The sequence below is a fragment of the Choloepus didactylus genome, chromosome 17, assembly GCF_015220235.1.
Source record: "Choloepus didactylus isolate mChoDid1 chromosome 17, mChoDid1.pri, whole genome shotgun sequence".
In the NCBI taxonomy this organism is placed as follows: domain Eukaryota; kingdom Metazoa; phylum Chordata; class Mammalia; order Pilosa; family Megalonychidae; genus Choloepus; species Choloepus didactylus.
Window position 1 is genome coordinate 71,125,129 of NC_051323.1, and position 23,781 is coordinate 71,148,909.

General features: G+C 42.7%; 1 protein-coding gene across 3 annotated transcripts in view; it reads left to right on the forward strand.

Annotated features, from left to right (window-relative positions):
* Positions 1-23,781, forward strand: part of NCK2 (NCK adaptor protein 2) — a 130,014-nt gene that overhangs the window by 69,666 nt on the left and 36,567 nt on the right. For 2 of the 3 annotated variants that reach the window (XM_037806940.1, XM_037806938.1), the window contains exon 2: positions 1,772-1,958. The gene's annotated coding sequence lies outside the window, so the exon portion shown is untranslated. Of the gene's footprint in view, positions 1-1,771; positions 1,959-6,352; positions 6,539-23,781 lie in introns of all 3 variants that reach the window. The other variant, XM_037806939.1, reaches the window with a different exon arrangement.

Consider the following 23,781-nt stretch of genomic DNA (forward strand, 5'->3'; position numbering starts at 1 on the left):
ATGGCATTATGGGGGGCATAATACATTCAAACTGGCACACTGAGTATCAGAAAACTTGGGTGCCAAATCCAATGCATTATTCTTTTGCTTTGGGCTAGTTGATAAGTGTCATGAACTGTTTTTCTACCCTCTTGCTTAGAAGAGACTCTGGTGGCAGCTTATTACTTTTAACCTTTAACCCCCATGAGAATGTTAACTCATCTGTAAATTAGGGTATTAACATCTATCTTCAAAGGTTATCAGGAGGATCAAACAGTACTTCCTACGGAGAACAAGTACGTACAGAAGGAGGTCCATATTTAGACAACCCAAACAGCCGCACAAATCCCACTAGCATTGGCCTAGGGAATTCTGATTCCAGGCAAATTAACCTTTCAATTGCAATTTTAGACATATAAATGATGTCTAAAATACCTGAAAAGAGCAATACAGAGGTGGCATTCGGGGGCATGGCTACTCAGCACATTGCTGTGTATTTAGTTGGCTTTCTTCAGTAAGTGGCATATGTAAGGTCACCGTGTCAGGAATGAGAAATAAGAATCCTTGGCCAAGACCTTGCCAATAACTCCTCTTCGAGAGAAACTGTCATTTTATTGTAAACATTTAGTAGAGAGAAGAGTGTCATCTTCCTGGTATACATTTAAACCTTGGCCCAAATCTAGTATTCTCGTTGCTTTTGGTCATTATTTTTTCTTGTGATAAATAAATATATTTAAAAAAAAAAAAAAAAAACAAAACCACTCAGCCTTTAAAATAGTGCTAGAGAATGCATAAAGAGGAATTAATTTTTTAATCAAAATTTATGAACTTGCCTTGTAACGTTTTTGTAATAGTCTACTTAATTATCTTTCTCTATTTGACTAAAACAGAATTCAAGTTTTTTCCTGTGTGGTATTTAAGATTTTGGGTCACATAAAGGCAGTGATGAATTAATAGATCTTCACTGAGTGAACTGTCAAGACAGGTCCCCTCTGGGTTTGAAATGTAATTCAAGATGTCAGTGAACTCACTCTTAGTCCATCAAGTGCTTCAGGATCTCTTCTGAAATATTATTTGGAGACCAAAAATGTCTACCTAAATGTAGCAAATATAATGCAGCAGCAAATATAATGCAGCAGCAAACAGGGAGAGAGGGCAGGTCATCTGCCAGGTTTCCCTCATCCTGACTTCCTAATAGTTCTGAAATGCTCTTCTCCACTCTCCTGCCACTGGCTCTTTTTGGCACAGTGCCATGCATCCACGTGGTGGCTTTGCAAGTCCGTAGCAGCAATTTCATGTCTTTAGAGATTCCGTGGGAGGAGTGGGTTCCTAAATAATATCCATGCTCTTTGCAACCTTCCTCCCTCATTGAGCTCCCAAACTTGCTTTCTTTCCATTTGGCAAGCTCCCTTTTGCCTTTGGCAGGCCTTGAAGGATGTGGGTGGGAAGTGTCAGGAGGAGGAGGGATGGAAGGAACTGGGGAAATTATGTCCCTTGGTTATCGACCCGATTATTATTGGCTGTCCCCTCCCTCCCATCTCGCCCTCCACCTGCCGTTCGTAAAACGTGTGATCGATTTCTCTCTGACCTCTGCTTCAGAGCTGACATGAGGGATGGAAGGTGTGGAAGGATGAGAGAAGTTTTGTTTCAGTAGAGCTGTGTATAGACAAAGCAACTTTTTTCTAGGGTAAATTAAAAACGTCATGCAAATAACCAGTTGTTTGAGAGTGATTACTTAAAATCAGAAAAGCATATCTGTTGCTAATATATGGATCTTTCTATTTCTTTTTAGATTTCATATGTTCCTTTTGTACAACTTATTTTCAAGATCATAATCTCTTCTGAGATTTGAGTTGGATTTGAGAACTTTTTGAGAATTCCTGCACCTTTGTAACGCAAAAGGTGTAATCAGCTGAAAAATTAACCTTTTTGAAGAGTTCTGCATTTTGCCAGTCAGCTCTTGTAACCGTGTGCCAAAGGTAAGTCTGCAGTTTCCTGCTTAAACAAGCCAAAGAACTTGCTGCTTTTGCCTCAAATGCTTGATTTGCACACTAGGTTTTAAACCAGTAAAATGGCAATAACTACCCCTAATTTGTTGAGCCACATTAAATTAAGCTTTCAAAGGACCTGGTTCAAAAGTTAGATTGTTGCTTTTCCTGCGTTAGCAAGTGATGGTTTTGAGTGTGTAGCTAGGAAGAATGGAGGGCTGTTCTGCAGCCTATAAAATGCTGTCAAACTTCAGTTTATTCCACTCCTGGAACCCTCGTGCTCTGCTAATGGGAGTGTAAAATGTAGCCGCTGTGGAAAACAGTTTGGCAGTTCCTCAGAAAGTTAAAAATAGAATTACCATATGACCTGGCAATCCCACTTCTAGGTTATTCCCAAAGAATTAAAAACAGGGACTCGCACACATACATGTACACCAATGTTCATAGCAGCATTACTTGCAAACAGCCAAAAGGTGGAAGCAACCCAAGTGTCCATCAACAGATGAATGGATAAACGAGATATGGCACGTTTGTGCAATGGCATGTTATTCAGCTGTAGAAAGCCATGAAGTTCTGATACATGCTACAACACAGATAAACCTTGAAAACGATATGCTAAGTTAAATAAAACAGACACAAAAGGACAGATATACGATTCCACTTAAAGGAAATATCTAGAATAAGCAGATTCATAGAGACAGAAAGTAGATTAGTGGTTACCAGCAGCTGGGTGTGGGAGGGTGGATTGGGAGTGAATTGCTTAATGGGTGCAGTTTCTTTCTGGGGTGAAGAAAAATTTTGGAAATCTATAGCAGTTACAGCTGTACAACATTGTGAATGTAATTAAGAGCACTGATTGGACCTTAAAAATGGCTAAAATGACAAATTTTGTTATATAAATAAATAAATAAATAAAAAGATATAATGTAGTTCCGGCACCCCTTCTCACGTCACTGAGAAGCAGGGTGGGATTCTGAGATCTCTGTGCCTGGTGACCGCGATTGTAGAGGTGCCTACTAGAGGGTCTCTGCCCCCTGAGGCCGGGAGGAACTGATTCTTCAGGGAGGAGCCTGGAGGAGCCGGAGGATGCTATGCTTGAGAAAAGTTCTAAAGACTGAGAGGACTGTGTGTGCAGAGCCACCTGGGGTGCTTGGCACTGGTGGACCGGGTGGATCAGCTGGGAGTGGGTCCTAGAGTGGCCCAGGCATTTAAAACAATGGCTGCAGGGCCAGGCTGTTTGTCAGAGTCTTTTAAGTGCTAACAGGAGAAGTGATAGCTGGGTGCCTTATCACTTGGTGTTTGGCATGTCTTGGATAGGAATGTCTTGGATGGGGCTGGTAAAATGGCAGGTAGGGGTGTCAGCATTACCTGCCTTTCCCAGCCATTGGGTTCTCAGGGTTTGCTTTGGACCAGAGAGGTCTCCACCTGGGGCTGGGCTGAGGGAAAGTTTGGGGAGGATGGGGGGTCTGAGGTGCATCTCGGGGCCTGACTGGCGTGTCTGAGCCCATGTGTCTCAGGTCCTCCATTTCCCTGCCTAGTTACTCTCTTCTCTTCCCGCTCCCCTGGAGTTAAGGAGCAAAGTCTTCAGAGAATGCCTGGCCCTGTCTCTGCCCACCTTGGGGAGTGGAGACTAGAGGAAAAGCATGGTAGCAAATCCCTTCCTCCACAGCCCCAGCCACCAGAATTACTTGTGTTATATTTACAAATGCATAATCTGCACTTAATTCTTTCCATGGATAATTGAGAATCAACTCCCGTTGGAGGCTGCCTCCTGTTTGCTAGGGATGGAAGACGTGAAGGGTTTTATATGCTATGCTAAATGTTTTTTACCTTTTGAGACTTTGATTTTGCAAATTGTCAGTTGCTAATATGTATATCCAGAATGTAAATGTTAGCAATTATTCCATAAGCTTCACTTTCCATTCTCCTATGGAATCAGCATTTGCTTTGTTTAACTGAGCATTGAGCGGGGGAAGATGAAGTTATATCTGCCATTGCTACATTCATAAAAATGCTATTCAATAATATTTCTTTTAGTAAAGGTAATTTTTTACTGCTTATCTTCTGTTAGCCTCAAATTATATATAACAGTTTTCCCAGAGTTCATATGTTTTATAAAAATTATCTCAAGTTTACTCCTCACTTTTCCCATATCCCAGCTTTTCAACATTATGGAGACTGCTGATAACTCACCGTGCCCCCACGGGGATTATTGAGAAGGATATTTTGCATACAACGGTCATTTCTCACTTAAGGTTTTAGGTTAAAACTGCTGCAAGGGGTAGGTATAAAGGTTCCCTGATAACTGGAAGTGACTTGTTGGGTTTCTGCCCAAATACTAAGTGACCATTCTGCCCCATACTGCCGTTAACCATTTTACAAGGACCTGTGGGAGTTCTAGGGTTAGTCTTTTGCAGCCTGGACCTCTATTGCGTCTTCCTTATAGGGTATTGAGTCCCAAGGGGGTGTCCACAGAGTTTGATGTTCCAGTTTGCATACTGTTTGGGGTTGCTAAAGCTGCCGGAATGGAGTATACCAGAAATGGGTTGGCTTTTAATAGTGGAGATTTACTAAGTTACAGGTTAAAATTCTAAGGTCATGAAAATGTCCAAATTAAAGCATCAATAAGAGGATACCTTCTCTGAAGAAGGCTGCTGGCATTGGGGTTCCTCTGTCACGTGGGAAGGCACATGGTGACGTCTTCTCGTCCTTCTTAGCTGGTTCTGGTTTCAGTGGCTGTTTCCGAATGTCTCTGGGTGTTTTTCTCTCTCAGTTTCTGTGGGTCCTTCTTGCTTCTCCCAGGGTGTTTTGTTTCTAAGCTCGCTCTCTCCATGAGTTCACCTAAGGACTCCAGTAAAGGGTTAAGACCCACCTTGAATTGGGTGAGTCACATCTCCATGGAAACAACCTAACCCAACGTCCCACCCAACAACAGGTCTGCCCTCACAGGGATGGATTAAGAGAACATGGCCTTTTATGGGGTACATAACAGCTCCAAATCCGCACACACGCTAATGGTCTTTTTATAGGGGCTAGACCTGTGATAATTGATTAAACAATTGCCCAGTAATTATTAACAGTTGCTAAGACATTTAGTAACATAGATTGAATCATAATTAACTTGGTGATGCAGCCAGAGGAAGCTGCTGTAACCCACCGGTTGCTTTAAAGGTGCCTGGCGCAGGGCTTGCCGCCTCTAGTATATTATCTCTGGTCTACACTGCATTGATGGAGACACAGAGCCTCAGGAGAGGGTAAGTGAATTGTCCAGGGTTACAGCAGACCCGGTTGCTGCTGACGATCCCACGCTTTCTGGCCTGCCGTGGGGATAGTATAACAGCGACCCTGTTAGTTGAGTGCTTGCTTGAACCACGCACCACTCTAGCCTCTGAGAGGTGCAGTAATTGGCCAAATCCTAATGCTAGTTAGTGGCGAAGCAAATTATGAAGCCATGTCTTCCCGACTCCAGAGGCTTTGCTTGTCCTTACCGCACCATGAACTATTTAATTAATTTTTGTTGCAGTTGTAAGAGCAATTGCCAGCAACTAGGACGGTGTAGTAGACAGTCCATTTTGGAAACCTGAGGGAAGGTGCTCGAAGGAAGGTTTGGGGAGGCGTTAGGTGGAGAGGAGACAGAACTCGAGTCCCAGGGAGGGCCTTGTCCCAGCTGAAGCCCCCAGGATGGTTTAGGGGCCCAGGCGAGGGCAAGGCCTGCCGACACCCAGTGTGCTGTGTCCAGGGGGTACAGAGTCGCCTCGAATCAGTCCTTCCCAGCCTGCGATGAGAACTGTGTGAAAAGAAGTTATTTGTCAGAGGGAAGGGAAGCTCGTGTTTAGTCGCCACTTACCGTGTGTCAGGGGTCCGCTTTGTGACCCCTCTTACACCCTCCGCTGCAGCTCTGTACCCAGCAAAGCTTCATGAAGACTGTGACTTAACATTTCAATGTGGAGCCAATGAAAGAAGCATTTTCTGATAGCTGCAGTGATTATCAGAGTTCAGTGATGCATTTTTAAAAAACCCTTAGCTAAAATGCCCTAGCCCTGTGGCTTCCTAGAAAGATGTCAAAACAAATGAGGAACACATGAAAAAGCAAATCCCTGCCCCACTGCTGCCTTCTTTTCCCCTGTGACGGACGGTAGAAGCTGAATACAGACAGTTCCAGTCATTTCTCAGCAATTCTCTGAATTGTACCTTAGAATATACAAAGGACTTTTTAAATAAATTTTCATAAATTACATTTAAAACCAGGTGATGTGGGTATTAACCCCCATTTTCTAGAAGAAAATTAACCAGGAGAGGCTGCTTTACCTTCCTGATGTTAGATTACAAACCCACTGTCCTGGGGCTTTCTTCCTTGTCTCAGAGCCGCTTTATTTCACTTTCAGGATCCCTGGACCAGGTGTGGTGTGCAGTGACAGCCTGTGGGTGTGAGAAAACACCAGCCCAGGAACACGCCCCCTGTGCTTTAAACGAGAGCGCTGCTTCGGCTGAGGTTGCAAAATTAGGAAAGATGGAATGTGTTTTTTCTTGACCTCCCTCCTCCAGGAGAACAAAGAGGATATTTCCGCTGAGTATGTGTTGGGGGACAGTGGATGTAGACTTTTGGCAAACTAGAACTGGAATAGGTCATCAGGAATAAACTGCTGTGCCCTTATGAGTATTGCCTTATGGGCCTGCCACCAGTGTGCTGCTCTGAAGGCTATTGATGAGAATCTTTTCGTAGTATCAATATCTGGTGATCCCAGAAGTGAGGGTTGGTGGCAGTTTAAGGAACCCCTTGCCTCCACCTGTCTCGTGTTACTGAAGTGCCTTGCTATAGAGAGCAGACGCATTTGAAGTTTTAGATTTCTGCATGCCAGAATCAATTTTCTTGTAACATTGCAAATGTTTTCTTTGGAATCAGTACTGGCTCCAAGATGTTAAAATTGTTACAAAAACATTATGAATAAATTAAACCATAACATATCAATGTTTAAGGGGAACAACTTTCGGTACTGTGTCAGCAAGCAATATATTAACAACATGCAAACTTTGAAATGGAAAATAATAAACCCCAGTGTTTTGTTAGGGAGCATGTAGCTGTATTCCACTGCCAGGCTGTGATTGGGCTGGTGGAGCGTGCATGTTGCCAGGAAATGAAATATGCCTTTTCGGCTTCTTACAAAATCACTCTTGACCTACGGTGATGATGACATTTGGAAGTTCATTGAGCAGATGAGAACTTTCCTGCTGTTTTGGATTAAGGATGGTCCTGATTTTCAAATATGCTTGTGGTGGTTCCCTGACCAAAAGCCCTTGCTCATCAGTCTTCCTGTTTGGAGACCTACACAGGCCAAAAAAGTACGAGTGATCCGTGATCAGAAGCATCCCAGAACCAGAGCCAGCTCCACAGGCCAGAGGGTCTGCAGCAGGTGGGACTCGGAGAACTGAGCCCACTCAGGGCGCGGGGGGTTGCTGCTCCTTGACCCCCTCGATTTACCAGGGAGCACTGGAGGTTGGCATTTTTTTGGAAGTTTATCTGAGTAGCTTGTCTTCTCTGCTACCAACTTCCATTTTGAGTTTTGTAATTGCTCTTATTTCATGTGCTCTTTTTCCCTTCTCTCCACCCCCACCCCCACTCCCCACCCCCACTTGCTCACTTTCAGTGGCCACTTAGTGAGAAGCACTTAGTATAATAAATGTCATATTTTCCTAGAATACTGCTTTCTGCTTGGGACCCCACTTCACTGATTAAATATTTGAGGGAATGAGTGGGAAACACTCAACCAATCTGAGAGAGCCCCTATCTCCCGGTCAGACTTGTTTTGATTAGAGTTTGGAGACATGCATGCAGCTCATGATATTACTCAGAGTTGTAGATTTGGGATATTTACAAAGACTAAAAGGGATACATCTTGCCAAGATAGGAAAAGTCATTGATTTCAGGAACCTGAGAAAGAAACTACTTTCCCTTCTGTAGCCTGGGTCTTGGAGTGGAGAAGCAACACAAGTGATCTGCAAATTGCTACATCTTATAACCTGAGCACTCATTTTAAGACATATAAAACGGTCATATTTTCCATTTAACTTTTGCTTGGAAGAGAGTTCTCCTGGGGAAACACGTGTGTGTATCTCTAGTCTGAGCTCTGATTGTGCTTCTCACTGGCTGTGTGGTAACCTCTGGGCCATTGTTTCTGTGACAGTGAAATGAAAGGTGCATGGGATGAGTGCATGGGATGATTTTGGAATTGCAAGGATAATATTGCACTTGTAGTTCTGTGCCACAAAAACCTCACTGCCATGCTTGATGGTATTTCTGTAGGAAAAATGCCTGGCATCCCAGGGGCACCCATCTCCCCCTCCCCCATTGTAATAAGACCAGCAGCTTTGCTACCACCTGAGTATCAGCTCCAGGGCAGGGGACCAGGGATTCCCCCAGCTGCAAGCTGCAGGGGCCTCAGATAGAGGGAGATGAGTTTATATTTAATTAGGTGCTTGGAGGCAGAGTAGAAACAGAGATATCATGGCTTCTTTTTTGCCCTGTATACCCTGGTTGTCTTTTTTCAAATAAGCACAGAGGCTTTGGAAGCTGTATAAATGGGTGCCTGCCTGGCTGCCCTGGGGATGTTTAGACCCCACCCCAGACTAACCTGGGGTGGGCTGAAAGGGCCAGAGCATCTGTGTTTTTAAAAGTTCCTCAGGAGTTTCTGATTTGCTAGCACAAGCAAGAACCACCAGTCTAAATGTTTTCATCGTAACCGTTCCCAAATCTGGTTCCTTATCAGAACTGGGGGCCCAGCTCCAGGGATGAGACGGTGAGAGACTTGGGCAGTTACACGTTGTTTTTGAAGCCAGTCCTGGCCCCTGGATTTTATATTTTCCACCAGCTGGAGAGATAATAGGCTAGTTTGGAGACAAAGAGCACACATAAGGTAGGAGAACAGAGAGGGACAGGTGAGGGTCAGCACACGGTGTTCTTATTTGCCAAACCTGCCTTCAGTCACGTTTGTGCCCAAGGTCCTCTGCCCCTGTGTTCTGGGCCAGTGTGAAATTTGCATTTTCCTTGAAGCCCTCATTCATCTTCTTTAAAGAGACCTTCTATCCTAGAGTCCTGTATTTGGGAGTTTTCATAAATTCACACTTTAGATAATTCATTAGACTTTAAAAATTCTATTTCATGACTCATTACAGTGTTTATTGACAATTCCGATCTTTGATCCATACGGTGAGCCTGCCCTTAAGGGAGACTGGGCCTACAGAAATGTAATAAAACCGAATTGAGAAACAGGAAGCAGCACTGGGCACTGTGGTGCTGTAGGACACGCGTGGGACAGAAGCTCTAATATTTTCTACCCACGCCTTGCATTCTCTGTTTTGGAAACCACCAGTTTGGGGGATGATGGATTCCTGGAAAATGCAATTCAGAGACAGCAGGCAAATTACATAACACAGTTCATTTTATCTTGTCTGAAAGGGAAATAATAGCTTCTCTTCTTTTAGGGATATTTTATGGACCCCTTATTTTTGCCCAGTGGGGCCCTTATCTAGGTCACTTGCAAAGACAGAAGAGATGTGAAATATTTATAACTTTATGAAAGGTAGTATACCAAGGCAGTCCTCTACTCAGTAAATTATATGTTACAGTGTTTTAAAATTTACTCCCTATATAAGGAGAATCTGCTAGTTATCACATTTCAGTTTTACCTCGTAAAATCCTGATGATCACTATGGGAACACCTAGCACTGTGAGATCCCAAAGTGTCTTCTGATCAATGAAAAATGATTGGATTATGTCCTTTTATAACTCCAGAGCTGTATATTAGTATATTCTGTGTCACTTAGAAGAGTGACCCTGTGAGGACCAATTACTCCTCTTGGGTGGTTGCGCCAGGTTGGGTTATTATCTATTTATATGCAGGTTCATAGAGAGACCTGTCACGTTTTACTATCTCAAGAATGGGAAACTTAAACAAGCTGATGTGTAGACTATCTGATTCACTCCTTTTTTTTTTTCCCTGCAAGAGTATAACTAATAAGCCAGAAATTTCCTATTCCCAAATTAGAGCAAGATTCCGAATGGATTACTGTAAAAGTTCCTGAACTCCTTTGTGCAGCCCTAGGCCCCTGGTGTTGGGTCCATTCCTGATTTGCCTCCACAACACCACTCCTTTCTAGCCAAATAAGTGTCCTTTCCTCTAAAGAGCTTTCTTCTCCCCTATCTTATCCTGGCACATTTTAGAGACATAATAGATTTGGTTTAGAGGGTATGGCTAGAAAAATTGAATCCTGATAGATAAATTAAACAAGAGAAATGAGCTTTGCTGAAACTCCTCTCTGGCTAAAAGTCTGTTCTCATTTTACAGTTCACTGTAGCTAATGTAAACCGAGCCCTGGAGCTGGGCTGCCTGGGGTTGAATCACAGGGTACCACTTACGGCTATATGTCCTCTGGCAAGTTAATGGATTAGAAAAACAAATTGGTTTTCTAATTTGTAAAATGGGAACCATATATGGTTTTTGTGAGGATTAAATGAATCAAGAATTAAAAAGTGTTTAGAACGGCACCTGACCTGTAATAAACTTTAACGACACGAACCTAAGTCATTGTAGCTCTTTGAGATTAAAACACTGCAGAGAGGCACTTCTCCCTATTTCTCTAAATATAGCTTAGAACTCTCGACATTATATGTAAAGCAGACATAAGAAGACTTTGAAATGTGGATAGTAGAAGACAGACTGGCTAAGAGCCTCAGGGCCCAGGGAATGACAGGCAGTGAGTTTCCTGAATTTTCTTTTGGCCTCATATATTCCAGACGGGATGTTCAAGAAGGTGACAACCCAGAAACTTCAACGGGAGCAGGCAAAAAAGTCCCAAGGAAGGTCTCCTCTTTCTAGCCAAAGGACCAGGAAAGGAGCAGCCTAGCAAGAAAGAAAACTTTTCCATAATAACCATTCCACCCCAGCCAAATACCACTGGACAAAATCATGACCCCACCCCCATCAGCTAAGGCCAGGTGGGGGAACCCCGACCTCCACCCTGTAACGAGGTGCTCCTCCTCCTTCTTCCCCCATCAGAGTGGTGTCAGAGAAGACGGAGTGGGGAGCCAGGACTGTTCCTCCCCAGGTGGCCCCTTCCTACAGTGTTGGTGGCGGACCCATGAGGATTCTGGACTTCCATCCCCCTTCTGAGTGGTGCCAGAGGCGGCCAGTGGGAAGCTCAAATTTTCACTGCTGTCAAGTGTTAACTGTCGACTTTCTTTCTCCTTTCAATTTTAAAAAAAAATTATGTTCGACAGTTGAAGCACAAAGTATAACATTTTCTGATGTTTCAGTATATGAGGAGAAAATATTTAAAACAATTATATTACGAAAGGAGGTAAGGTTTCTGCGTTTCACTTGAACTGGTAAAATGTTGAGACACCAGAATATTGTGATGAGTTATATATGTATAGTGTAATATCTAGAGCAGTCACTAAAGAAGCTGGATAGGTCATGCACTCAAAACCACCCTAGATAAGTCAAAATGGAATTCTAAAAAAAATGTTCACATAACCAAGGAGGCAGGAAAAAGAAAACTGAGAAATGAAAAACAAAGGAAACAAACAGAAAATGAATAACATGGCAGGCTTAAGCCCTAATGCACTAGTAATTACATTAAATGTAAATGGTCTAAAATTAAAAGGCAGAGATTGCAGAGTAGATAAGAACATGACCTCACTGCTTTCTACAAGAAACTCACTTCAAATATGATAGTATACGTAGCTTGAAAATAAAAGAATGGGAGAAAATATGCCATGCAAATAGCAATCAAAAGAAAGCAGGAGTGGCTATAATAATATTAGATAAAATAGACTTCAGAGCAAAGAAAATTACTAGGGACAGAAAGAGAGATTACATAATGATAAAAGGAGCAATTCCCCAAGAAGACAGCAATTCTAGATGTGTATGTATTAAACAATAGAGCTGTGAAGTAAGTGAAACAAAACCTGATGATAGACAAATCCACAATTATAGTTGGTGATTTTAACACCCCTCTCTCAACAACTAGATGGAAAATCAGCAAGGATATAGAAGAACTCCACACCACTATCAGTCAACAAGATGTAATCAACGTTTATAGAACACTCCACCCAACACAGTAGAATACAAATTCTTTTAAGGAACTCGCAGAACATTGAAACAGAACAGTTCAATTGAGTTGTTTATGTTTTTTTTTGCATTGTACGGTGTGTTTTTTTTTTGTTTATTTTTTTAATATTCCAGATACCAGACTTTTGTTGTTATACATGCTGTTTGCAGTGGTTTCTTTGCAAGTATAGTCTATCTTATTTTGATCTATGAAAATTGGCAATTCCTACGTGGGAACTTTTACTGTTAAGCCAGACTTTAGCTAGAACAGAGAACCTTTTGCTGTGCAGGTGGCTGCTGCTGTGCAGGTGGCTGCTACTATTTTCACGTAGCAAGAGAATCTTATAGTCCTGTAGATGTGCTGAAAGAGTCATACACGTTTTATGTTTTGCAGTGATCAACAGCTTATTTTTAAATTAAATTTTGGAACTGATAAAGATAAAAACAAAATTTTTAAATGCTGGACTTTTTAAAAAAAGTACTTATTATCTTTGCCGAGTTTAATCCACTCTTAGGCTATGCCTTCTTGGTAATTAATGTGCTTTTGTAAACTTTCATCTTTCATCTGCATTTTATGAATGTTTATATTTATATTCTGTGCATTTTCACCCTTTCCAAGTAGCTAAATAGTATAAAATTTAAATTTTTAACTGTAATTCTTTTATAGCTTCCATCATATGATTATAAGAGCCCTGTCATGTAGAATAATAATGAATAAATAAAAAGGCGGTATTTTTAAGTGAGGTATCTTAAATTTGAATCCACCTGCCAATCAGGGCTTCAGCGTGGGATGCGGTAGCCTGCAGGGGGCTCATCCCCCCACCGTGGGATATGGTGGTGGCAGCCGTCAGCCGCTGCTCATAAAGAACATCAGCAGCCAGCCGTTCACTCACCCTCTCTGTCAGATATTTTGATATCTGATATCAGTATTTTCAGATATTTGCTATTGAATATATACATGTGCTCAGCACCCCTCTAAGTACCAAGTTTACAAGGAAACAAAGTCCTTGTCCTCAAGGGGTTATGTTCTATGAGGGAAAATAGACAATGAATAAATAAAAATGTGCATGAAGTACCATAAAGACCATGTGTGATGGTTAGGTTCATGTGTCACCTTGGCCACATGACCCAGCTGTCTGGTAAAGCAAACACTGGCCTAACAATTGCTGTGAGGATGTTTGAGGCTGGTTGATAAACCAACAGGCTGGTTTATTGGATCATCAGTCAATTGACTGCAGGTGTGACTGATGACTCACCGAAGGGCGTGTCTTCCACAATGAGAGAATGCAATTGGCTGGATTTGATCCAATTAATCAGTTGAAGACTTATAAACAAGACAGATAGAGGACCTTCAGTTCTTCTTCGGCTGCCCAGTGAAGCATTTCCTGAGGAGTTCGTCAAAGTTGCCGGTTCGTTTCCTGAGGAGTTCATCGGACATCTTCCTTGAAGTTGACAGTTTGTTGACGGCTCTACAGAATTTGGACTTGTGCATACCCACAGTTGCGTGAGTCACTTTTACAATTTGATAATCAGAGACACCTCTCATTGATTCTGTTTCCCTAGAGAACCCTAACTAATACACCATGGAAAAAGAGAGAACAGTGAGGGTTTCCACGGTGAGGTGGCAGCTATTTTGGATAAGGCACGGGTGTGGCTTGGCGGAGCGCTGGATTTGATCAGAGTGGGAGCTGAGGGAAGAGGAGGGGAGCAGGATATAAGCTTGCAGGAAGAGCCCAGGATCAAGCTTTTTTGAGCCATGATAAAGGTTTTGGGTTTTATTCTAGTGCAATGGGAATCCATCGTGGGGTTTAATAAGAGGAGTGGAATAAACTACACTCAGTTTTTTAGAGCTCTCAGCATGTTCACTAACTAAACTTTGTCTCACTTAAGTCAAGGGTAAAGGTAATTATACTTGGAGGAGCCTAAAGTATGTGCAGAGAAGACTGCGAGGTGCAGGCTGCCGGTGCAATCAGCGAGGGCTGGTGGGTAGTGGAGGAGGTGGGCGTGGAACCCAACCTTGAGGAGCGGGTATCACAGTGGAGGGAGAACGAGGTGACGGTTGTGGAGGGGGCAGACACTGTGAGAAATATGTTAGGTAACCAGAAAAAGGTAGTATTTAGAAGCATTGCTTGGCAGGCGTGAAGGCTGAATGGAAATCAAATACCATAAATTTCCCAACACAGCTTCTTTACTTTCTTCAGCAACATTTTGACTCGGGAATTGGCCTAAACTCAACCCAGGAGAAATCTAAAATTATGTCTATATTGTGGTCATCATCATAAGAAAAAAACCCAATTTCTGCCTCTTTATTTTGCAAAAAGATTCATGTGTAAAGTATAGTAAAGTGGGCTTTTGCCTGGGAGGGGATACTCCTGGTTACTAAAACTCAGCTGCACTGATTCTAGGGCTGGGGCAGGAGCATCCTGTAGTATCAGAGAGTAAAGGAAGTGTTCGATCAATCAACCAACCGACAATCAATAAGCAAACCCACAGTGATGAGGCTGTGTCAAGGAGACACAGGAGCCAACTGAAAGAGCTGCCAGTAGCCAAAGTTGGAACAATTTGAGCAATAAAATAAAGTCATATTGAATTAAAATCCAAAATGTGAAATAAATATCCATGAATCTATGGTGATATAAACAAATGAATAAATGGAGAAGACACAACTCTCCAGTGCAGAAGAATTCCAAATAATTTACATAGCTGCTCGACCCCCCCAAGGAGGTAGAGCCAGCTCCCCGCCCCATAAGTGTGCCCAGTTTGGAAAAGGGAGAAAGAGTGACTCTGCTGTGGGGAAGCCTGATGGCTGCTGCCCCGGCCAGTGGTCAGGGCCGGCAATGAGGAGTGGTTTTTTGATAGGATGGGGTGAGAATGGCACTTTACCCACAGGGTCTTCCTCCCGAGAACCCATAACCCCAAACTCCACACAAATCCCAGTCAAAGAGCAAAACCCCTGCCCAGTGCTCCTCAAAGCTGTCAGCGTCCTCAAAAACACGGGAATTTTAAGGAACTGTCATGGCCCAGGGGAGCCTCGGGAATACCAGGAGGAAATGTGACGCGGTTTCCTGGATGGGATCCTGGGACAGAAAATGACATTAGATAAAAACCAGGGAAATCCAAATAAAGTGATCTTTAGTTAATAATAATGCATCCATATTGAGTCATTAATTTTAACAGATATACCCGACTGCCGTGAGGCGTTAATAATAGAGGACACTGCGTGTGGAGGATACAGGAGCACCTTGTGTTACCTTTGATTCTTTTGATAATCTAGAACTGTTATTAAAAAATAAGGTTTAAAAGAAAAAGCCCGCCCCATGTGCTCTTTGTGTGCTCTTTGTTTTTTCTTGGCTGATAGGAAAGCTTTCTTTAAGGGAGTGGTACATTTGGAGTTAAGTGCATCTTAGCATCTGTCTTTCCAGATCTGTTTGTGGCAGTGTCTGGTGGCGAGTAGACTCAGAACCTGCCCAGCTCCCCTCTCCATGGGCCCGGCTCCGTGCTGAATTTGGGGGTGGGGTGGGGGGTGAGGGTCCAACCACAGGGGCTGGATCCAGTGGGGCTTTCTGTCATCTTCTCTCCCTTCAACTAGGAAAACCTAAAACATAGATTTAGCACTTAAGCTAGGCATAATCCATGTAAATCCGAAGAACTTGAAACGATTTTGGCAGCCTAATCGTATTTGAACGTTTTGAGACCCAGGTAATAAGAAGCATTAAAATTAAAATTTTAATTTTAAAGTTACTTAGCTTCTTGTTTCAGCCTTGCATGTTTCAAAATTAGGCAGGGAATTATGAATAATAAGATGGTAAGGAAAAAGGTCAGTATTGATTCACGTAGCCGAATTCATTCATGAAAATTGAGGAAGCTCATGACAAGTATATTTTGATGTTTGCAGAACAGATGCTTAAGTTATAAAAGTTAAAACTGCTTTTGTGGTTATGGAAAAAAAATAACAATTCCTAAAAATAGTGACTGATTGCTCTTTGTCTTCTTTTGGGATGTTGGGCATCCAGTATCTGGAAATATTTCATGATATCTTCTGTTTTCAAAGAGGGTCTAACTTTAGCCAAAGGTATCGGTGCTCGTTTTCATAGAGGCTTTCTTTACAGGGTGTTTTTTCCATTGCTCGTTTTTTCCCCAGCACTCCATTACCACGAAGCCTTCCATCTCAGTGTACGGCAGTGCAGATCCAAAGTTCAGGGCAGTTACTTGAGATTTTATTTGTTTTATATTAGCATTGTGTTTATTCAGTTGACCGTGATTCTCAAAAATGATGGTGACAGGGTACCGGTTAACACTCACAGCCTTGTTCCCAGTGTGATGAATGTTTGACTCCCATGAGGAAACTTACGTTAGCAAAATGTATACTCTGTCATCATGGGTGGTAAACTGTGTGTAAAACAGCATTTTCCAGCTTCCAGCTGAAGCAGTAGTGTCACCATTTTTGTTTCTATAAAATTTCCTAGACACTAATGAGTTGTATTGAGTTTGACCTAGTCTTTTGGCTTGCTGATTATGTCCAAGCATGTCATAGTAAAATGAATTATTCAGTGATTAACTGTAGAAAACTAGTTGATAAATTCAAATTTGAGATGTTTTTATTTGGTTTAATTTGGGGGGAGCCTGGTCCTGGCAATAAGGATGTATTAATGGTAGAAATCCAGTTGTGGAAAAGAAAAAGTTGGGAGGGTATAATGGAGAACTTTAGATTCATTACTAAGTATAAAATTTTCTTGAATTAATAATTCCTATCTGCTAACAAATCCTATTGAGGATCCAGTATGAAAGAAGGTTTACTAAAAAATTATGAGTTAGGCGTGTGCTTAAACTTCTGCCTGAACAATATTATTGTAATCACTCTTTAAGAGGCGTTAAATCCGGATCTGGGGTTATGGGCACACTTCCAGTGGGCAGTTGGAGTTGCAGTTGTGTGTCCCAGTGGAGCTGCCAGCCCCAGAAGTCCAGGGCTGGGACCCAGAGCTGGGACCCAGAGCTGTACGGGCAGGGCTGAGCAATGCACAGGCTCAGTGGGGGTCCCCAGGGAGGTAGGTCCAGGAGATACCTCGGTAACTCAGGGAAGAAGCAAGCAGCAAAACAGAAGAAATAGACAGAAAAGAACCCTGCCAGTTCTCTGGAATAAATACCAACACATACTTTAAATTTATGCTTTGATAATAACTTGGCTACATCGTGTAAATCCTCTTGAGGCTTGAATACAAGCTGGTTTCATTAGGAGCAGCCACCGGTGGCAGCATTAGCAGTGTCTGCTAATTCATGAACAGTTTTCCAACAGTGCAGGGTTGATGAAAAGTATCGCCATCATTTGGAACAGTGGTTGCTCGGGAGGCACCCAAGACCCGCTGGGTTCTGTCTGTAAAACTTCCTAAATGGGGCTTACCACACTATGACGTCACAGCTCTGTGGCCCTATCTTTGAGCATTAGCACATCTCTTTGTTATTGTAAGTTTTCTTTCTATTTTTAAATGACGCTGTCATAGTCTAATGCGAATATATTTCTGAATCCATGTAAAAGCTATATTCTAGTCCAATGGGTATTGTGATTCAGGATTACATGGATGTGGGTAAAACAATAATGCCTAATATTTATTGAGCATATAGGAACAGTCATCAGATACTGTGCAAATCCTTCCTATGGATTGTCTCATTTAGTTCTCATAGATATGCTAACCCCATCTTTAAATAGAGAAATGGAGTTAAGCAACTTTTCCCAAGGTCACCCAACTGGTTGGTGCCAAGGCTGGACTGCAAACCTTTGTCTTCTCCATTTGTAGAAATGGTTCCCTTAGGTGGCCCCAAAGGAAACCTTGACAAATTCAAGGGAGTACAGCCTGTACCAGCCACAGCTTTGACCGTTAGCCAATAAAAGTAGAAAACATAGTAAAAAGGCTCTCTCCAACATAACCCGTAGAACAGAGGTAACCGAGTTCTTACTCATCCGGAAGCCTCTGCCCAGTAACACTCAGCCAGGCTGCTCGGAGCAGAGCAGTGCAGAGGGGCCACTGTCCAAGATGAGTGAGAGAGGGCAAGAGGGCCTGAGCTCTTCAACCTTTTGTTTTTGGAATCAGGAAACTTTAAATATTTAAAAACAAAACAAATAAGACCCTTGCCAAAGCATACCTGGAAGATCGGGAGATACGACTGTTTTCCCCTAGTATTTTCTCTTACCATCTTATCAAAATGAAATTAAAATTCAGTTCTTGTTTGTTAGCATCCACTTTGCCGTTGAGATTGGTTTTTCAGCCAGGCAGTAAAATTCTGCTACCAACTGACACTATCAGGCCGTAGAAAATAATACATAAACACGGGCTTTTGCGAGAAGACAGTTCTAATGGGCTTGAATCCTAGCTCAGCCACTTTCCAGCTCTGTGAATTTGGGCAGCCTGTTTAATATCTCTAAGCCCTGGCTTCATCACTTATAAAGTTGCTGTAGATAATATCTTTTTCATAGCGTTGCTGCAGATTTGATGAGCTGAGATGGATAAAACAGAATTGTGCCAGTACAAGGAAAGTGTTGGTGTCTCACGCTGTAGCCACGCATCCCTCAACCACGTGGGGGGCATCTGGTGTCTCCACTTTGGAAAGAAAGGCGTCATGAGCCCAGTTCTACTATTTATTTTCTGTTTTACATGTAATGTATGTTTGTGTCTTAGCAAAGACCTTGACTCTTGTCCGAGCTTAATTGACTTATTGAGAGTGAGAATAGCCACTAGATTCCATATTGTGTCATGGTTAAAGTTGAAGTATATTAGCTGTAATTAGAGATGCTGCTTTGTAAAAAGCCACCAACTGGCCTTTCTGTTCCCCCCGGGATACCACAGGTTCCTGCCAACTCCTGTCAAATTAGTTGGCATCAGGCAAGTCTTTGATCTACAACACGACTTGAAATTTTAGTAAGAATTTGTAAGGCATTTTAGTTACTTCTGAGATTTTCTCTAGTAGAGCCCCTTAATGCAAATGTAGCATTTAAAAATATTGCAGATACACCCCAAGAGGGTGGGGGAAGCATTGTAATAAATGGGAAAACATAGACTGTATTCCTTTTTTGGGGGGGTGGGGGGGTGGGGTGGGTACTACTAACCTTAGAGTACTCGCTCACTGTTATTAGTTTCCTGTGCTGCTGTAGCAAGTTGCCACAAACTGTGGTTTAGCACAAATTTATTGTCTCACAGTTCTGGAGGTCAGATGTTCCTCACAGGTCTCCTGGGGCTAAAATCAAGGTGCCCATCCTCTGGAGACTCCAGCTTTTCCAGCTTGCCCTGCTGCCTGCTCGTGGCCCTCTTCCTTCATCCACAGCCCGCAGGGAACGGGGCTCCCTTTGACTGCTCTGCCTCCCTCCCCCACTTCTAAGACCTTTTTCCTTGCATTGCCCCCCCCCCCCAGATAATCCAGGATAATTGCCCATCTCATGGTCAGTGGATTAGCAAACTAATTCCATCTACAGCCCTCACTACCCTTTGCCATGTGAGCTAACATGTCCATAGGTTCTGGGGATTAGGGTGTAGACATCTTCGGGGACCCTTACTCTGCCTACCACACTTACTAAAAGCCTGTATTTCAGTGAGTTTCCATATTAATTGGTCAACTTCATTTCCCCCCTGAAGGCATGAGGTATTACAAAGAAAACGGAAAATTTCTAATTACTCATAGTGAAATAGATTATCTTATTTGAGTAATTCAGACTTGGTATTAAAAATTAGCCTAGCAATGACAATTGTTTTCATATAGTCTCAATTTATTTTCCATCCCACTTACACTATGAACTAATTATTTGATCATGGACACACAGATTTAGATATTTCTGTATAGATGTATACATATGTACATCTATGTATTTTTCTGAAATTTAAAGTTAATATCCTGGAGGTAAAATGTGAGACTTGTTTTAGCTATCTATAGACCCACTTATTTGTTTATTTGTTTATATTTATTTTTAATTGAGTATAAGAAATCATCCTCCCTCCAGGCAAGATTTGTATTGCAGAGTGGGATTGGCAATTTCTTTGAAGCTCTGCAACCCTGGTCTTCTCGGAGACTGGCTCACCTGGTTAGTCGGGAGAAAGGTGAGGGGGCAGGTGTGGATTCACCTGGACTCATCAGTGTGCCTTATCCGTGTGCGTCCCATTCAGCCAGGTGGCTGAAGCCTCAGCCTGCTGGATCTGCTGGAAGACTAGTGAATGAGGTTATCGCAGGCGGTGGTAAGTGCTGATCAGAAAATAAAGCAGTGGGTCGTGTGGTGCATGACCTCTGAAGGGGAGGCCCGGGAAGTGCCACCGACCGCATCCGCATCCAGGAAGGATCAGTGACGGGTCGGGCGTGCGCCGGTGCTCAGATGACACAAGAGCAGGCCCCAGGTCAGAACGTGCCCACCCAGTCAGTGCCTTGGGAGAGTGTCTGGCAGGTAGTAAGCACTTGTTCAGGCTGTGCATATGAAAGAATTAAAGAACATTATCCTACTTTATAAAGTTTACAGAGTGCTTTAATTAGGATTGTAGTTACCATTCTTGAGAGTTTGTTCTATGCCAGGCAGAAAGCTTTACAACTTCATAAGTTAGATACTACTGTTACCTTCATTTTATAGGAGAAGTTGGGGTTCCAGCAGAAGTAAGGGCCATAGCAGGACCCCAGCCCACGTCTGTAGGACATTCAACCCCACACTCTTAAATATTACGTTAGTGTTTCTTTTGAATGTCAAAAGTGCCTTGTTTGGCTAAGGTAAGTATTGTCATTCCCACTTTGCAGAGTAAGCTGGAGCCCCAGGTGGACCCAAAGTCATACAGATGGTTCGGCTAAGCTTAGGATTCCAGACTGTTGGTGCACATCTTCTGTTTGTTGTCATGGCCAGGTGGTCGGGCTTGGTCCCTGTGGCCAGTTTTGGGTGTTGTAGGGACACTGGCTATTATAAGCAATGCACAAGACAGCAGAATGCACTTATTAACAGGATCTTTTTAAAAAAGAAAATAGAGTCCTAGAACAGCATGGATGTTTATTGTAGGAGTTAGTGAAAACTAACTCCCTAGGACTTGAGAAAAGCTAGCATCTCTTTTATTCAGTATAACTTGGGGTTCTTGCTAAGCTTTATTTTAGAGAAGTAACATGATGTGTAAGATGTGATCTGATTATATAATATCAAGTACATGGCTAGACTCTCTGCAGGCCAGACCTGCTTGATCAACTTATTTGCTAGAAGCTGCAGTTATATAAGCTGCTGAGATAAAGGTGCATTCATTCTTTGGACATGACCTCCATGATTTTATCTTAAATTAAATTAGAATGCATCCCTGGCTTAAAATTTCAGTAGTCTCTTAGTTGGAATATACTTTTTCAGACTTTCTTCTCTCGGGGCTTTTCCATTTTAGAAATTTAAGTCTATTTGTGTGTCTGGTTCTCTTGTGAGATAATCTTGATTCATCTCCAGTCCCTTCCTTCACAATTCCTCCCGTATGGCACAGCAAATTACACCTACCTGAATATAACATATGCTCCTCATTGGGCTCCTAAAAAACAATTTCCCGAGGCCTGAGTAAGAGGTAGAACCTGAGCTCTTGCCCAACATGCCAGATCCTCAGAACGGTTTCCAGCCAACCTCTCCAACCTGAACTGGCAAACAGAAGAGAGACTAACGTCGGCAGGAGTACAGAGTGATGGGTTGTAGAGGACCAGGCACACCTTGGCTGGAAACAAATTCAGTTTGAGTTTTCTAATAAAGTATGTCTTAGTGAAACGGCTTTCAAAATGAAAACATCCCACCAATGGCTATCCTGCTTATTCTAAATTGTTCTCTTGAGCATGTCTTCATTCTTTTGCTTAGTAATGTATTTCTTTCCTCTGGTCCTTGCTTACACCTTTCGGGTTGGGAATGCCCACCTCCAGCTGCTTTGTCTCTCCAAATCCTACCAGCCTTTCATGCCCTTAGCCACTGTTCTTGTCCCTTCCACCCTTCTAGCCCCAGCTAAGTGTCCTGTCTTCTCAGCTCCTGTGCACATATGGCCTGCATCATCTACCTGGCAGTCAGTCACCATCACTGCTTTCACTCTCCTCTGTCTCTTGTGCATTTATTTATCTGTTTATGTGGCCTTTCTTAACCGCTGATTTTGTGGTCCATGAGGCAGCAACCCTGGCAACATTTTCCAGGCAAGGAAATTCAGACCCGGAGGGAGGAGGTGATGTGTCCACGGCTGTACTCCTGGTTAATGACTGGACCTGAACGACAGTTTAGACGCCCTTTCTGGAAGGAGAAGCCACAGTTCAATATTCCGAAACACAGAGCAGAGAGCAGTGCTCACTACTTGTGGGAGAGGTGTGTTTGTGCTCGGAGTCCCCTGAACCAAGGAAAGAACTGCTCTCATGAAGGGTTTTGGGAAGTGCTTTTTCACGTTTCAGGAGATTCTCGGAATGGGAGAGTGTGGGGATTGGGTGACCTGTAGGGGCAGGTGTGGTTGCTCCAGGGAGGCCTGCTGGTCTCTGGAGTGAGTGGTTGTTGACCGGCTGGCCTCGGGAAGCAGTTCCATTCAAGATGTGCTTACATCAGGATGGGTTTAAAACCCATCATGCTACTCCCAGGGAACAGTTTGTCCTTTCCTAGGTGCACGGGAACTTTTTATTCTCTCCTGTCCTAGAATCTTAGATTTTCTAGGCTGGAATAAGCCTAATACAGGCTTACATCTACCCCCAGTAAGAGCATATCAAGCACAGATTTAGGGATCCACAGACCTGGGCTCAGATCTTCTCATCAAATAAGTCACTTAATTGCTATGATCTTCAGTCTCCTAAAAGAGTTTCCCTGAAAGGTGGGTGTTACAAGATTAAATAAATTAACAGGATGTATGTGAAGTACCCATCATATGCTTCGCAAAGTTTGTTTACTTCCCTAAACTGAACATTTACATTTTCATCTCAGTGATCAGATCCAGTGTCTTGGTTGTTACCCAAGAAAGACATCCATGTGGAGATGGGGTTTTTTGGTTTTTGTTTTGCTTTTTTAAAGAAATTTTAAGTTTACAGAAATCATGCAGAAAGTACAATTCCCATGTGCCCACCACCTCTTCGCACACAGTTTTCCTTATTATTAGATTTTGCATCAGCGTGGTACCTTTGTTACAATTTATGAGACAGTATTACTGTAATTATACAATTATCTATAGTCCATAGTTTACATTAGGGTTTTACTGTTCTATGGGTTTTTAAATTTTTTATTCTGGTTATATATATATAACAACTTAACATCCCCATTTTAACCACTATCAGATGTATGGTTTGGTGCTTGCAGAGATGTTCCATGGCTATGTTCTGCCTTGTAAGGGAGGGATATCACTGGGGCCCCAGAGCCTTTTCCAAGACTTGACAGCTTCTTTCTCTGACCCAGGGAATCTCTGCTCTGGCTGCCAGTCAGAAACGCTTGGAGAGCTTTAAAAACTGCTGATACCCAGTCTTCATGCCTAGCGAGTCCGGTTTACTTGGTGCAGGGCAGAGCTGGTGTGATACTAGCGTGCGGTCCGGGTTGAGAACCACCGGATGGACGAACTGGCCAGCTTCTTAATTGATGCTCATGTGATAGAAAATTAATGAAGAGCTTTCCTGGGTTAGATTTTAATTGGCCTTAAGCATGGACTGTTCTTGTTAAAAATTGTTTTGCAAATTGTGTAAATAAGAAACAAACTGGGTATTCAAATGGGATATTCTCTGAGCTG